This window comes from Gekko japonicus, unplaced genomic scaffold (genome assembly GCF_001447785.1).
Source record: "Gekko japonicus isolate JY-2015 unplaced genomic scaffold, Gekko_japonicus_V1.1 scaffold2031, whole genome shotgun sequence".
NCBI classification, from domain to species: Eukaryota; Metazoa; Chordata; class Lepidosauria; order Squamata; family Gekkonidae; genus Gekko; species Gekko japonicus.
Genome location: NW_015159776.1, coordinates 4286 through 22252, shown reverse-complemented (window position 1 = coordinate 22252; position 17967 = coordinate 4286). Strand labels below are relative to the sequence as shown.

The following is a 17967-nucleotide window of genomic DNA, read 5'->3' as shown; positions in this document are numbered from 1 at the left end:
CCCGGGCCCTTTAAAGCCGGGACCAGGCGAGCGAGCAGGCGCCTCGGCACGTGCACGCGCCCCCCTGCCCGCCGAACCCTGCCTGGCTCCTCCTGCGCCTCCCCGGCTCGCCTTGCCTGCCTGCCTGGAGCCGCGGGGCCGCCGCGCTCTGCGGGGGGGTCTGCTGCGGGGTCCCCAGGGAGCAGAGGATGAGAGGTGGGGTGGGGATGCGTGTGTGTGCGGCGCGCGTGCGCACACACTCCAGGCCCCCTCCCTTTCCCCAGGGCACCCCCACAAGGAAGGGGTTAGCTACGGCCCTGTCTACCAGGCTCATTAAATGAGTTACAATGTTTAGAGCTGTAATAAAGAATGTAAAAGGAGATAAGATGGGGACCCAGCAAGAACTCTCAGAAGAGGTGAATTTCTCTCCCTATTGCTGCTTGCCATCTCTTTTCCCTTCCTGCTCTACATGGTTCACTCAACCTTTTCTTCCACTCCATCTGCTCTGACTATGCAGTCAGTGATGGTAGAAGGTGCCATCAAATGACAGATGACTTATGGCAACCCCATATGGTTTTCAAGGCAAGAGATGAATAGAGGTGGCTTGCCACTGGTAGCCTCTGCATACCAACCCTGCTTGGCTTGTAAGACCTGATGAAATCGGGCTATCCAGGTCAGGGCATTACCACATCTGCCTTCCTGTTTTTTTAACTATATCTGCCTATCCCCTTGCCTAATTTGTCCACCTGTTCTATGCCCCTGCCACTCTTGCTCCCCTTTTCCCCCTCTGTCTCCTTGGTGACTCTCTTTCCTTCTCCCCCTGCAGCCCTCACACCCCCTGCAATGTCTCCTCCCACATCCTTCTGATTCTTGCTTCCCCTCTCCAAACTTACCTACTTTTTGCTGTGGTTGTCAGGTGCCATTGGGGGTTGTTGCAGCAAACCAAATTGTCACTCTTCCCCTACTTCTGCAAATATACAGATTTCATTGTCCTTTGGGGGGGGGCATTCCACTTTTGTAAACTTTTGGTGTTTTCTGCAAACCGGGGATTTCCTTAGCCCAGGTTTGCTTTGTCTACCATAGCCCTGGGTGCCATGCAGCAGCTTTTTGATCTGCACAGGAGGATCACCCATGGCTATTAGATTTATGATTAATAACGTAATCCTTCAATTATGCTGGTTAGAAAAGAGACAGGATTGCAACTAAATATCCTGCGCTAGCATAGTGAACACCTGACATGCTAAAAACATCACAAAATTCTTAAGTCAGCTATATTATCATCATAACCATGAATTAATGGGGAAAAGTAAAACAGGATAGGATCAGGTAGGATGGCTACCACCTTCTATTCTATTCTTACACAGGTACAGATCCTATCTATCTACACTGGATTAAATTATATCAGAAAAACAGCTGATCCGCAGACACTGAAGTCAACAGAGAACCAAAGACAATTCTGTCTCTTCTCCCTGTGCTCCAGGCAATCTCACAACACAGCACCAACGGTATACAAATTCAAGCTTGTACATCAAGACCCAAGGCCAAGAGTCTTTCATCATTTTGACCCTATCTAAAGAAACCAGAATCATACAAGTAAGAATTCTAGTAATGGGAAATCTGAGGAAAAGACACTTTGTACAAAAGGGGAATCCTTTGCATGAACAGCTGAAGTTAAATTATTATTAGTTGCTGTAGATTTTCCGGGCATTGTAGAACCTGACATTTCACCAGTAGCTGAGACTGGCATCCTCAGAGGTATAACACAGAAAGATGGAGTACTCTCTGTGTCAAGGTGAGAAGAAAAATGGTAGGCAGGTAATTTATATCTACTCCAGAAGGTGGGGTAGGGCTGAGTCATTATCCTGTAGGAGTTCCCCAGGCTATGAACATGCTAATGGAGGAGCTTTCCTGAGGAGGTTCTTTTGTATATGGATTGTTTCCTGAGGAGGTTCTTTTGTATGTGGATTGGCTGTTGAAATTCTAATCTTATCTGTAGTGCTGTTGTCAGTTGTAGAGCCTTTTGTGTTTTTCAGGACAGGAAACCATGCCCTATTTATTTTTAAACTCTCTTCTTTTCTGTTGAAATTGTGTTTATGTTTATGAATTTCAATGGCTTCCCTGTGTAATCTGACATGGTAATTGGAAGTGTTGTCCAGCCTTTCAGTGTCTTGGAACAAAATACTGTGTCTTGTTTGAGTTACACTATGTTCAGCTTCTGCTGATTTTTCAGGTTGGCCCAGTCTGCAGTGTCTTTCATGTTCTTTTATTCTTGTATGAATGCTACGCTGTGTGGTCACGATGTAAACTTGTCCACAACTGCATGGTATGTGGTATACTCCTGCAGAAGTAAGGAGGTCTCTTCTGTCTTTTGCCAATCGTAGCATCTCAACAACACCTCAACAACATCCACCCCAACATACAAATCACCATGGAAAAAGAAGTCGAGGGTAAACTCCCATTTCTAGATATCATGGCCATCCGCAAAACTAACCTTCAATTAGGTCACAAGGTCTACAGAAAACCAACTCACATGGACCGTTATTTACACAAAAACTCCAATCTCGGCAAAAGAGAGGCATAATCAAAACATTAGTAGACCGTGCCAGACGGATATGTGAACTGCAATTTCTCAATGACGAACTAAATCATCTAAATCACACACTTCAAGCAAATGGCTACTCCAAGAATGAAATCAGAAGAGCGATTAAACCAAAGGTAAAACAAACAACTGAGGAAAAACAGTCTCCCACAGGAAAAGTGTTTTTGTCATATATCAAAGGAATCACTGATCAGATGGGAAAACGTATGAAAAAACACAACCTACAAACAGTATTCATACCCACCATAAAATACAACAGATGCTATGATGTTCAGAGATGGTTTGCCATTGCCTGGGGGCTCCATGTCATGACCCCAATTTTCCTTTGTGGTCTCCCTTTCAAATACTGACCAGGGCTGTCCCTGCTTAGCTTCCAAGATCTGACAAGATCGGGCTAACCTGGCGTTGTGATCTGTGCAGGACTGGGAGCAAGGCCTAGTGCGGCCTGGTCCCAGGAGAGACCTGCAGGGCAGTGGAAAGCAGACATAGCCTACAATCCCCACAATCCTTAGCGACAGTGGTAACCAATCAGTGTCTAGGGATTGTATAAAGAGATTGTTACATACTTTGTGGGCTGTGGGAAAATGGTGTTCTTTCCTCTCACAGAGCTAAACTGGACTGTGTTATTTTCTATTCTGCGGTCTTGTCTCACAGAAGGGACAGTCTGGTCTGAGGAGAAAGATCCCTCACTTGACTCGGAGTGAGTGCAGGCAGGAGGCCTGGTATAAGAGGGATCTGGGCCTTGAAGTAGTAACCAGTTAAGTCAACCAAGTAGTTACGTTAGATTCATTTATTTTGCCTTTAAACACTGTTATATATTTTAAAGCACCTTGTCTTGTTTTCCTTGCCCCAGTACTGTGTTAATAAACCATTTGTTTAAGTGTACTCTGCCTGGTCATCACGCCTGTTCTTGGCTTAAAAAGGGGCATTTTGGATGGACTTGGGAGGGTACTCTGGGCCTTCTCAAGGGACCCGAAGTCCAGAGTGGTGGCAGCTAGAGGTGGCAACCCCCTGGGGGTCATGACACCTGGCCTATCCGGGTCAGGGCAGCCATAGTACTGATTTATATAAAAGCATTCTGGTGCTGACAATGTAATCTTAAAGGCATGCCCTTCTAAGACTATTGACATCAATGGCTTTACAAGGGTGTAACTGTGTTTAGAATTGTATTGCGAATGTCTTACCATTTTGGGAATGGACTGTTCCCCATTGTTTACCTGTTTGGGATGTCCTGTCTTTGCTGCCCCAGTGGTAGGAGTTGAGATTCTTAGAAACTGTTTGTCTCTGAAATAATGAAGTAGGGTACTTATAACATGTGTCAGAACAGAAAGGGAAAATGAATAACTTATATTGATTTGTGGATAGCCCAGGCTAGCCTGATCTCAGAAGCTAAGTAGGGTCAGCCCTGGTGAGTATTTGGATCAAGGACTACCAAGGTCGCTATGCAGGAATGGCAAACCACCTCTGAACGTCCCTTGCCTTGAAAACCCATTGGGGTCACCACAAGTCAGCTGTGACTTGACTGCAAAAAACAAAACAAAAAATGGCCACTTTCACAATACTGTGTACAGTTCTGGTCATCTCATATAAACAAAAATCCCAGAACTAGAAAAGAAATGATAAAGTGGTTGGAACACCTTCAGTATGAAGAAAGGCTAAAATGTGTAGAGCTTTTTACTTGGGGGAAGAAGAGTACATGATACAGATTTAAAACATTATGAATTCCAGAGGGGAAGATGCTGTAGCCTGCTGCAGTCAAGACAACTAAGTTTTGTGGCACCTTAAATGCTAAGAAATTTATTGTAGTATAAGCTTTTGTGAGCCAGAATCCAGTTTATCATATGCATGAAGCATTACATTCAGTTGTCAGATAAATGCACACATACGCAGAGCTACAAATAGCAGAAGAGCAAATATGGGGAAGAATTATTAGAAAGAGGCTAGAAAGCGTCGTTTCCCAGGACATCAATGCACTATTATTATTTTGCAAAGAAAACAAAATCCAGTCAAAAGAATAAACGTTCCAATCAGAATCACTACCAACTGCTGAAGAATTAGCAAAGTAGGATCAAACTCAGTAGCATACAAAAATCAGTAAAGAACTCCTTTTTGTAGTAAGTTCAAGGTCCCATCCCTTGGTGGTACTCCTTGGTGGTCTCCCTTCCAAATACTGACCAGGGCTGACCCTGCCTGGCTTTCAGGATCTGATGAGACTGGTCTGGCCTGGGATATCCAGGTCAGGGCATTTAATTTTTAGGGAGGTAAAAATAATCCCCACTGGATTTTGAATAATTCTGTTTTTAATGTCCAATTTGTGATGTTACTAGGTACAGCATGAAGTGAAGAAGAAAATAATACAGGAAATGTTGGGAACATAATTAGCAGCTACTAGCAATTCACCAAGCAAACAAGAACAAATATGCCTGAATGAAGGGAAAGGGATCCAAGCTAAAAGAATGATAAATATTCTGGGGCATCAAAAGAGTCATACAACTTGATGATACCACTAGTCCATGCACCAGTCACTGACTGCTATCATACAATATAGTTGCAGACATGTGTTTGGCTCTTTTCATACCTAGGGATCAAACTCAGGCTCTTTATATTTCCACAAAGCTTATAGCTCTACAAACAGACGTCTCAGGGACCAGGGGTCCCATGCACAAGATGGGGTACGTTATCAGGTGGACTCCTGGAAGAGTACAAAGGCCCATAATTAACAAGACGTGTAGTCAGCTGTTACTTTAAGAATGGAATGCCTGAGTTCTACTTCATTGCCTTTCCCTTTTCCAGGAGCATACAAACTTTTTGGTTTAAGGGCCATACTGTGGTAACTCCCAATATGTTCCCCAGAGAGCCTTACGTTTGGCTGACCAACACCTGCTGGTAATCCCCGGTGCAAAAGACATCTGTTTGGCCTTAACCAGAGCCAAAAAGGCTCTGACTCCGGCCTGGTGGAGCACTCTCCCTAGTGAGATCAGGGCCCTGCAGGACTTAGTACAGTTCCTCAGGGCCTGTAAAATGGAGTTGTTCTACCAGGTCTTTGGTTAACGCTATGGATGTCAAATTACATCAATTTCCCATGCCTTACTCTGCCTCAGCTTGTCTTGCGCTATGCGCTTTAATTGTTTCATCAGCAGGTAGGCCAGCCCTTGGGCACATATACAGCATATACCATGGAGCTTGTACGGTGTTATGGGTTTTATAGTTTTTAAATTGTATTGTGTATTTTAACTGTTTACCCACTTGTTGTGACCCACCCTGAGCCCGCTTGTGGGGGAGGGCAGGATAGAAATCTTTCAAATAAATAAAATAAAAACTATCTGGTGGTCTAGGGTGGGGTCTGCCCCATTTCTGCCCCAGCTGTTGCAGAATCTGTAAAATCAGATGCAGTTTCACCTTTATATATCAGCAGCTGGGTCATGTGTTGTGTCAGCTCCATTTAACTTCATGTGTGCCTGTGGTTACTTCTGGGCAAGAAGTCAGAAGCACAAAGCTGATCTGGATATGTGGCAGGCCCTGAATGCTGGATGAAAAGTATCTGTGGGTCAGCAGGGGCCACAGCTCGTAGTTTGGAGGCTCTTGCCCTTTTCCATTTAATGTTACTGTTGCTCAAACATCCTAGGTTATGGAAAGACACACAAGTCAGATCTTTCTACAAACCTGAGAAAAGCGCCCCAGGTTTTCAGAAAGTTCTAAAATTAAAAACAACAAAAGAGAGAGAAGCAGCACCTGTATATTTTACTCAGTGGTGTGTTTTTTTTGTTAGGCAACCACATCTGTATTGCCAGAGCTCAAGCCTCAGTTTCTCTCAGTGAGAACTGGGGCCCTTTCCAGGGCTTTTCTGGCCTCACTGAGGACAGCAATTATCAGGAAACTTGCATGACTCATCCAGGCTCAGCTGCTTGCTACTGTTCAACAGCTGCCACCCCATGAAAGCCAGTGTGGTGTAATGTTTATAGCAGGGGTCCCCAACTTTTTCAGCCTGTGGGGATTTTTGAAACTCTGATACAGCATGGTGGGTGCAACAACAAAATGGCCACTGCAGGAGACAAAGACAGACCGAGAAAGCCAAGGAGCAGGGGACAAGAAGAGTTAAAAATACACTGGGAAAATGGGTGCATGAGAGAATAAAACGAACACTTTGGTGGTAGCTGCTGCTGAAACAATGTTATTTTAATATACACAGCCCATCAGACCTCAAATGGCCAATCAGAAGTTCTGCTGGGCAGGAGCCTCATGGGGCCCCACAGACTTTCTAAAAACACTTGGCAGCACCAGGAAAGGTGTCAGCAGGTGCCCTGGTGCCAATGGGCACCACACTGGGGACTCCTGGGTTAGAGTTCCTGATTATAATCAGGGAAAACCGCTACACTGTGGAAGCTTACTGACTGACTCTGAGCAAGTCAAACTCTCTCAGCCAGCTTACCTAACAGGGTTGTTGTGAACATAAAATTTATTTATTTATTTATTTATTGGGATTTATATCCTGCCGTCCCCTGCAAAAAGGCTCAGGGCGGGTTACACTACACTAACAGTAATAAATAAAAACACTACCCATACAACCCAATTTAAAAAACCAAGAGACAGATTAACACATGATGGCGAGCGAAAAACATAGACAGAATCAACACATCCTGGGTGTAGATGTGTGCAGGAAACCCGCGTATCAGTAGGTGGGCCTATGTAGGCCAATGCCTATGATATAAGTTGGTGCAGTGCACGATTTAAGCGGGGTTGTCCAGTGGAAGACAATGGGATCAGACATCCACTGCCTCAACCAAAGGCCTGACAGAACAACTCTGTTTTACAGGCCCTATGGAATAGCAGTAAGTCCTGCAGGGCCCTGATCTCAACTGAAAGCATGTTCCACCAGGCCAGAGCTGAAAAGGCTTCTGGCTCTGGTCGAGGCTAAATGGATATCTTTTGGGCCGGGACTACTAGATGTTCCAATGAGCGTAGAGCTCTCCAGGGGACATATGGGGAGAGGCAGTCCTGCAGGTATGTTGGTCCCTGACTGCATAGGGCCTTGATGGTTAATACCATCACCTTGAACCTTATCCAGTACTCAACTGGAAGCCAGAGTGTCCTCACAGGCACCCCAGTCAGAAGACGTGCCACTATATTTTGTACCAGCTGTAATTTCCAGGTCAGGAGGCTAGGAGAATCACATAGCCTCTTTTGGTCCCCATTGTGAAGAAAGGGAAGGTATTAAGTAAATAATATAGTTGAAGATGGGGGCAGAGAGAAGTTGATTATTGTTGGGTGGAAAAAAGAAACTTGGCATTATGGGAGCTGCTAGGAGGAGGGAAAGAGACTGGGAGGATGGGGGAAAGAGGGGAAAGAAACACGCCCCTCCATGAATCCTTGCAGGTTCACTACAGTGGCAATGGGCCTAGACTGGCTGGCACCATACAACTGAGTCCACCACAGCCAGCACATGCAACCGGGTCAGGCCCAGCGGCTGGCACCAAAGTTATTCTGGGAAGAGGTTGCCATGTGAGGGAAATGACAGAAAACTAAAGCCAAGGGGCATATAAAGGTAAGATGGTGGGTGGACGGGAAGGAAAGAAGAAAACAGGAAAAGGGGAGTGTAGGGGCTTTCAGGGAAGGGAAAGTGAAAGAGGAAATTGGGGGGGGGGGGAGAGATGTCCCAAAAGACCTTGTGGATTGATTACCTGTTTGTCAATCTACCTAATTTTCAACATGGCCAAATCTATGAAAACTCAGAGTGGAAAGCCATGAACAGACAAGACAGATCTTCTACAACCCTGAAAACCCTGGACAAAAATCTGAAATCTTAAAAAAGGGGGGTAAAATTCCCAAAACAATACAAGCAGCACTTATTCCTTTAGGAAATGAATGCCCTCTGCAATATTGTGGGGGTTGCTTGGCAATCCAAATAGTATTGCTAGCCTTCAAGCCTTGGTTTCTGTCAGTAAAAGTGAACAGGGCCCTTTCTAGAGCCATTTTAGATCTTCAAGGGAGGTGCCAGGTACAACTGATATGACAGTAACCACCAGGTAACTTGATAACACATGACTTCCTTGTCTCACCCAGGACTGGCTGCTTGCTACTGTTCAACAGCAGCCACCCCACTAAAGCCAGTGTGGTACAGTGGTTACAGTTTCATACTAGGATATGAGAGACCCCAGGTTCAAATTGCCACTCTGCCATGGAAGCTCATTGGGTGACCCTGGGCCAGCTACACACATTTAGGCTAATCTACATCATAGGTTTATTGTGAGGATAAAATGGAGGAGAATGGTGTAACCTACACTGAGTCACCATTGTAAAGAAAGGTGGAGTATAAATGGATAATAAAAATAGCCAAAGACAGCAGAGCAGGTAAAAGATAGGTGGGTGGGTGGGGAGGAGAGATGGAAGCAGGGAATTGTTGCCAGGAGGAGGGAAAGAGGAAGTAGATAAAGTGGAAAATGAGGTACAGGTTCCCTATTGTGTAACTGAACTTGGCCCAGCAGCCAGTGCCATACAACTGGGCCACAGTTTTCCCAGGCAGAAGCTGCTGTGGAACGAAGGAGGGAAAGGTGACAAGGGGATAAAAGATAGTTTGGACAGTGGACGATGGGTGGCAAGTTCAGAAAAAAAATCAGGAAAAGCAAAAAATCTATGGGGGTTTTCAGGGAAGGTGAAATGTGCCCTGCGAGTCCTTGTGAATCCTCTGCTTCTATTCCCTGAGAGGGGGATCTGATCCATCATTTCCTGATTCACACTGCACTGCTCTATCCCTCAGAGCCACCAGCCAGGTCACAGTGTTGTCTTTTGTATGTTTGCTCATGTAATATGCATTCTTCCTTGTCCATGTGCCCACGTTCCCCTTGCCAAGTGCCTTTCCTTCCCTCTCACACTAGTACACTAGTATTTGTAGCAATGGGCTACAAATACTGTATAGAATCACTGGTACCACAAAATAATTTAAATCCTCTTAGAATCGCCTAGGCATTTTATAGGCAAATGTACTAATTATAGGGCCATGTTGCCATCTGACTACTATACAATCAGTTCAGTGGAATGTAGTCCTTCCCTGCCTGACATTGGCATTTCCCCTTGCAAAAAGAGTTATTTGCTGGCTGCTGCTGGCTGTGTCTGGACACTTTCAGGCAGTGGAAACACTATTGTACCAGTGTGTGGCAGTAATTGCTCTCTTCCTGTGCCTAGGACTATGGGAATCCTACAAGCTCTTCCAGCCAATACTGCATGGGGGATGATTTTTGTGACATCATCTCTGTTTCCATAGTTGCCACATGTTGACTGATGTCCTGGGTGCATGGCTAATGTGGGAGCACTGGTAGAAATGACATTGGGATTAGAATGTGGCAACAGAACTGCAAGTTATGCTGTGGAAATGTCTATTACTATTTGCCCTTTTTCCTGCCATTAATGTTATGCTTTTGACCTTGTTCCTTGGGATATAACACCCCCACTAGTTACAGCAGTGTAAATGCAGAAAGAGATACTACTATCAAAACTGTTCTGACACACTTCTCTACTTTTGTTTAATGGTATATTCACTCTTGGAAAAGAAAACCTTAATGTTTAACTTTCTGGAGTAATTAAACAATGTATAATATTTGAATTATACCAACCTTGAAGCATGTTCTGTATCCTATATTACCAGAATTTTATTGAGAAAACAGGTGAGGTGAGAAGTTCTAATCTTACTAACATGTCACCACTACCTCTACTACCATCACATAACTTCATATGTATATCTATGTATGTCTAGCGTTTCCTCATCCCCTTCTTCCTATAGTCCACCACATGGCATGACATTTCGATTCCATAAAACAGATTGGGCAAAGCCACCTTTAGAGCTGATTAATGAAGAATATTAACTACAAATGGTGAGTAACTAGCTACACAATATTGGTATATTATCCACACAAGTACTTAAAGTCATTCACTAAAAAGAAGACAGTATTTCTGGATGAGTACACTTGCACAGCTATTGAATTTTCTTTTAATATATTTCATAGCAGCAACTAAAACTCAAGCAGAATGAGAAATATCCCAGAGGCACCTGTAGAGCTACGAAGGCCCAGAAAAAGAAACCTGTTCCTTCCTGAGAACTTTTTTCTTCAATTTTTTTCAATGAAAGACTTGCAAATTTGGGGGAGCATGGTAAAAAAATTCCAATGAAACATTTATTCTTTCAGAATCAGTGAAATGTTTTAAAGAAAAGAATTTCCTCATTTAAAACTGTATTATGAAGATTTTTTATGTAAGGCTTTGAGCAGTTGTGAAGTAATGAATCATGTCCTATTGAGTCGCAAACCACCTTGTGGTGAGCACGTACACGGGTCTTATTCAAGGCAATAGATGAGCTGATGGTTTGCCAGTCTTCCTTGGTGGTCTCCTATCCAAGTACTAACCAAGACCAATCCTGCTTAGCTTCCCAGCTCTAACTAGCTTGGGCTAAGCTGGGCTATTCAGGTAACTTCTGCAGCATTAGAGAACTATAATTCCTACATGTACAGTAGACATACGAAAAGTACTTTCAAGGATATGTTTACTGTTTAAATGTGATTTATTTTGTCCACAATTAATATGCTACTATGTGTATGATACACTATTGAAGAGTTCAATTTTTAGATATGATGTAGTATAACCCTGTATTCAAATATGTTGCTAATCCTACGGTAACTATACAAAAGTGTTCCTGTGAAATATACATATTTTGTTTACTAAAAAATGTGTTTTCTGCTTCCAGCTTTGCTCCACTTCCTCTTTCAGATGGCAAAAATTAAGATGCACCTGCTATGGCAGTGCGGTTTGCAGCTCTCTCCTCATACTGACTATATCAGCAATAAAGCCAGCATGGGGTTGTGATTAGAGTGGGAGCTGGGGCTGGGAGACCCAGGTTCAAATTCCTACACTGTCATGGAAGCCTGTTAGGTAACCTTGAGCCAGTCTCTCTCTTTCTCAGCCTAATCTACCTCACAAGGTTGTTGCTGGGAGATAAAATGGAGAATGGAAGAACAATGCTTCAGGCCAATTAGGATCCTCATTGGAGATAGAAGTGTATACATATCCAAGTAAAACAATTAATTACTTGCATAAAGTTAAGGTATTTATACTTCTAAATTACACAAATATGCAAAGTAGTATAATTTTATATTATAAGCAATAATTGAAGCATTTTATGTTATTTAAACAGTAAAGTAACTATAAGCTTTGTAGGGAAGTACTGTGCATATTCTGGGTTTTCCCCAAAAAATATTCCCAGGCTTTTCCCATGGCTCTGAAACCTCTGGAAATTTTACACCTACAGGCACTTGGACAATAAGGTACCTTAAAGATTTGATGGGAGAACCTACAAGTGTACACGATCATAGATATGTGCCTAACATTTCAATACTAGCAAACTTTTTAAAAGCTTATTCTGAAGTCTTCAGACTTTAGGTATTTTTCAAGTCTCAAAATATGAAATGTTGTATTAATATTGTTCTGTCGGTCAAGAGCACAGAAAAATTGGCTTACCAAATCTAAAAACTAGTGCTACAACAGACATGGGGACCAAAGTCCAATGAACAGGAACAGGGCTGGGAAGTCAAATAACTAGTACTCCATGAATTTATTTGTAACACTTGGACATGTTGCCACCTTCTCATCTGTGATGTAAGCAACATGAAGTCCATGTGAGCCTATGTACAGGACCTCTATGAGGATTAGCAGAAGGCCAAAGAGAGGATGATTCACTATACAAATAAGATAAATCAATTCTTAAAATCAGGGATGTAATTTTCTCCCTCCCTTTCTCCAGACAGTTTAGATTCTGTATTTTCATATCATAGAAAACTTCCATTGCCACTGGCAAACAGATTCTAAATGACATGTAGCATATAGGATAAGAGCGAATATGTAAATGAAAAAAAATTCAAGAGAACTCACAAATTCATGAGATGTTTACTCCCACTACCATAGATAGAGTATGCAATTATGGACCGGATAATACTAATAATGGAGGAGTAGCTTCCCATATGGCTATGCTGGAATTTTTTACTAGACAAATATCTAAACATAGACAACCACATTTCAAGATTACAAACTCAACCCAGACAACCTATTAATCCAAAAGAGATTACAATATACATTAGAGTTTATCTATACATTTCATAAAAAGAAATTGCAGTATAGTGTTTACCTATACATTTCATGTTTGTTGTATCAACACCTAGAGTATTTCTATCTTAACAACAGTAACAGTAACTCCTTAATTAAACAGCCTCATCCATAACTATATAAAGTGCAATCATATCCCCCAAACCCACATACCAAGCAATATTTCAGTACTTGTATTGTCCCTAAATGTCTATTAATATACCTAGAAAATTCACTACTGCTAGAACAACTTCAGACACAGCAGCTGGTTATTTAACTGCTACACATTCAACTGCTAAATTAAGGGGGCAAAGGCTTGTCATAAGAAACCTTTTAAAAATGCCATAAACATACTGTACCCTTTGTACTGGTTAAAGAGATTAATAGTACATATTAATAGTACATATACTAGGGGGAAAACTTGTGGGAAATGGGCACATGTTATGGTGACACAACACAAATAAAGCGAGATTTATCAATACTTTAAACTATAAATAATCGTATCATTTCTTTAATATGAAAATCTAATACTGAAGCCATTAGTAAGCATTTAAACATTTGTACACCAAACAATACCATGTAAAATTAATAGGATTGCCCCTTGAACAACAACCTTTTGATGTATGCCTCATAAAAAGCATTCAAGATTTATCTGGTGGCATTCTACATGCACTGCAAAAGTTGAGGACATTTAAATATCTAAGTTAACAGGACTTCTCAAAGCTGATAACAGGCATCCTTAACAACTGCAGGGTCCCTCATGATGAAAAATGTCTTAGTAACTCTTCCATCTTTCATCAGAATAAATATTGCAGAACGGATACTTATGACATCACTGGAACCATGATTATTGCCCAACCTTTTATGTCATATGCAGCATAGCCTACATATCACACAAGCTCATCGACTTTCACCTACACCAGTTCCAGTGAAGTCAACATACCACTCAGGCCTATCTACTTTCACCTACACTAGTTCCAGTGAAGTCAACAAAATTATTTTGATTTAAGTTGCAATGGACCAGCACCTGTTCCTTGGTCTTTCCCTGCCAAACGACCATTTAATTTTGTTAGGTATCCATAACAGGTAACAGCATTCTCCCAAGTGGGGCAGCATATCTTCCAATACTAGTGAGGACCCAAACAGAATTCTTAGTTTGAGTCCATTCTGAAGTAACCCAAGGACAGACCTTGACCCAAACACCAAATGTCGATTTGGGCCAAACCCGCTTAACCCCAGCAACAGACAAACATGAACCAAGTGTAGCTTAATATTTGTGTCCATGGACTTAACCACCCCCAAACCCGCCGTGGAATAAAGAAGGCAGGAGGGAATTTGTGGAACGAAAAACTCTTGGTTCTTGTCTGCAGAAACCAGACTTTCTCCCACACAGCACTGAACGAAGGAGGCACGGAGGAGCCCAGGCCCACGGTGCCTGCTTTTAATAACAAGGTGCGGTGGGCGGGGCTGCCCAAGTGCAGATGGGCTGAGTCATCCCCCCTCAGAGTTAACTTCGGGAACAGGGCCGGACTAGTTGCCTCGACTCGAAGGAGACACATATCCGGGGGCTTCGACCCTCCGCAGCTTCCAGCCTCTCAACACGCGGAGCCCCCTTCATTGTCCACGGACGCTCGCCTTCGGCGCCACAAACACACCACGGAGTTCGCCTCCCTTAAGGAGCTCTTTTACGCCCCCCACCCCCAACCAAGGAGGGCGGGCGTTGGTCGCCCCGGTAACGGTAGCTGCCACCGCGGCCAATATACTCGCTCGACTGCCGGCCTCTCTTCCCGCCCGACTCACCCGAAGGAGGCCGCAATAACAGCGGCAACAGCTGGGCGGCCCCGCGCACCATCCCGCGCCGGTGACCGGCGGCCGCGACAGAAGCTCCTCCTTCTCGCTGCGGATCTACAGGGCAGCTTCAGGCCGCCACCCGAATGAGAAAGGCGGACGGTGCGGGCCGGCACGGCGGGACCGCCAACAGGCCGCGAGAAAGGGGGGACAGGCGCTGGGGGGGACCTCCGGGAGCTTCTCGGGCCCCCGATCGCTTAGTGCAACCCCGACTACCGCTGTTTGTTATTGTCGTCACTCTCTTGCGCCGCAATGCATGCCGGATAAGTCACAGGCCGGATGAGCGGAGGGGAGTGAGAGAGTAAAACCATAGAGAGGAAGAGGCAGAGAGAGCGACGTTACCGTCGGCTCAAAGAGGACGGGGGAAGAGGAAGAGCTTCCTGACAAAAGACGCCAAGTAGAAGTCGCTACTAGTCCCCAGTATAATGAGGTGGTGTTCAGAGATGGCGAGGGAGGCTGTTGGGGTGGGAAATGGGTGTCTTCCTGATTACGGAGCTTCTTAGGAAATGCGGAGAGCAGAGTGAAAGGGTTTTCCCCGGTTTATTGAACCTCTTGTTGAACAAGACTTGTTCCCATATTTATCTAAAGACCAATATGTAGTGTGGTTGGGTACTGTGGCTATTCAGGTATCCCAAGACTTTCTTTTCTTTTTGCCGCCTTGTACAAACCCAGATACCTCTCTGCACTGCACGTACAGGGGACAATTATATGTATTTGGGTACTTCTATCCTGCTTTTCTTCACTTAGCGTGTCCTCAAAGCTGACTACAATATGAGAAAAACGCAGATCATCAAATACAGCAAATCTACTTATTGTCAATCAACTAATCCTGAAGAGAGGGGAACAGCACTGGAAGTCAAAGGTATGCCTTTGATGGCCTCCGGTGATTCCTCCTTTCTTCTCTGGAGGTAGTTTCCTGGAAGGTTTCAAGGGCTGAAGAAAAGGAGCAGAGCAGATGGTAAAATGTCTGCCTCAGTGGTAACAGCCTTTTTCCAGGCTAAGAGAATGATCCTAAGCAGGTCTATTCAGTGGACCTGAAAGCAGGCAGTGGTGTGTCCACTTCTAAAGAAATCTACTCTGCGTGTCTCAAATGTTCCATTCTTGAGCAAGGTAATTGAACAAGTGGTGGCTGGGCAATTTCAGGGATTCCTGAATGAAGTAGATTTTAGGATCCATTCCGCTCTAATGTCAGGCCTGGTTGGGACTGAAATAGCTTTGGTTGCCCTGGTGGATGACACTCACTGGGACATGGACAGGGTGTGTGTGACTATTAATTCTCCTGGACCTTTCAGTGGCTTTTGATACCATTGATCAAGGTATCCTTCTAGACTGCCTTTCAGGGTTGGGCCTAGGAGGCACTGTTCTGCAGTGGTTTCATTCCTGCCTTGAAGGTAGGTTTCAGAGTGATGCCAGGGGATCGCTACTCTGCCACTTGGCCTCTGGCTTATGGGGGTCCCCACAATTCCACCACTCCCCAGTGCCTTTCAAAATGTACATTAAGACAGTGGGAGAGGTCATCTGGAGATTTGGGCTGTGTTGCCACCAATATGCAGATGACACTAAGCTCTATCTTGCACTTCCAGCAGATCTGAGGAAGGCTATGGAAACTGTGAACAAGTGCCTGGAGGCAGTTTTGGAATAAAAGAGGGCTGACAAAACTGAGACATAATCCTGACAAAACAGAGGGGGTACTGGGGGGGCATCTGACCTGGGAAATGGGATATCTCCTGTTTTGGATGGGGTTGCGTGTTCCCTAAAGGAGCAGGTTCATACTTAGGGGTGCTTTTGTACCCAGGTCTCCTGTTGAATAAACAGGTAGCCAAGGGTGCCTTATACCAGCTATGGATAAGCCAGCTGTGGCTCTTCCTGGAGGGAAGGGTCTGCCACTGCTAAATTAGATTATTGTGATGTGGTCTACAAGGGGCTGCCCTTGAAGACTATCTGGAAGCTACAGTTAGTAAAGAATGCTGCAGCCAGAATGTTGACTGGAGTAGGTCATAGGAACCATATAATTCCAATCTTTTCCCATCTACCCTGGCTCCCAGTGTGCTTCTGGGCCCAATTCAAGGTGTTAAAGCCCTATACAGCCTGGGGCCAGCATATTTTAAGGTCTGCTGACCTGCCCATCCATTCCAGTCATCTTGGTCGTGGTGCCAAAACTTTGGAACTCTCTGAGAAGATTGATCTGGTCCCTCTATTACTGTTTGGGTGGCAAGCATATTTTAGCTCGCCCACAGAGCCAAATGGACCCGGTGCAGCTTCAAATGGCCCTGCAGGATCTGATGCCCCCTGGCAGCTCGCTAGATGAGCTTGTCGACGACTGGCAAAGCCGGCTCTCGGCAGCCATCTATGAGATCGCTCCCCGACGTCCTCTGCGCCCCCGCTCTAAACTCGCTCTGTGGCATACACAGGAGCTGAGATTGATGAAGCGGGAGCTTAGACAACTAGAGAGACAGTGGCAATGTGTTCAGGACAAAGCGTCAAGAACATCCTATAGGACGTTTATGAGATCCTATGAAATAGCAACCAAGACCACGAAGAAAGATTACTACGTGGCCATGATTGCGTCTGCTAGCTCTCGCCCACCACAATTATTTAGAACAATTCGGTGTCTTACTACTCTGCCACAGAGCAGACTAAATGATAAGGATTTGGAAATTGGCTATGAGGCTTTTGCGAGCTATTTTGCAGATAAAGTCTTGTCGCTCCGCCATGACCTCCCCGCCACAGTTGAGACAGTAACGGAACTCGAGGCTCCATGCGCGTCTTCTGGTCAAGTTCTGGATTATTTTGGTCCGCTCAGCCTAGACGAGGTTGACAAATTACTCTCATCAGTTCACCCAACCACTTGCAGCCTTGATCCGCGCCCATCATGGCTAATCAAAGCTGGCCGTGTTGGGCTGCGAGGGGCACTAAGGGAAATTGTCAAGAAGTCCCTCACTGAAGGACTGTTCCCTAGTGCCCTAAAGGAAGTGATGGTCCGCCTTCTCCTAAAAAAGCCATAATTGGATCTGGCTGAATTGGCTAGTTACTGGCCAGCATCCAATTTGCCCTATTTGGGCAAATTAATTGAGAAGCAGTTGCGGGGTTTTTTGGAGGACACCTCAATATTAGATCCCTTCCAGTCCGGCTTCCGACCAGGCCATGGGACAGAGACGGTCCTGGTCGCCCTCACAGACAATCTCCAGAGGCACCTGGATCGAGGCAGTACAGCAGTGTTAATGCTGTTGGACCTGTTGGTGGTGTTCGACATGGTCGACCATCAACTACTGATCCACCGCCTTGCCATTACGGAGATTCAGGGGCTTGCCTTACAGTGGCTCTCCTTGTTTTTCCAGGGCCGGGGACAGAGGGTGGCAGTCAGGGAACAGTTATCCGGAAGGCACCCACTAACCTGTGGAGTGCCCCAAGGAGCAGTG

General features: G+C 44.7%; 1 protein-coding gene across 1 annotated transcript in view; it reads right to left on the bottom strand.

The window, feature by feature from the left end:
• Positions 1–14778, bottom strand: part of RB1CC1 (RB1 inducible coiled-coil 1) — a 120300-nt gene extending 105522 nt beyond the window's left edge. Inside the window, exon 1 of the mRNA XM_015406869.1 lies at positions 14501–14778. The gene's annotated coding sequence lies outside the window, so the exon portion shown is untranslated. The remainder of the gene's footprint in view (positions 1–14500) is intronic.
• Between the last annotated feature and the right edge of the window lie 3189 nt (positions 14779–17967).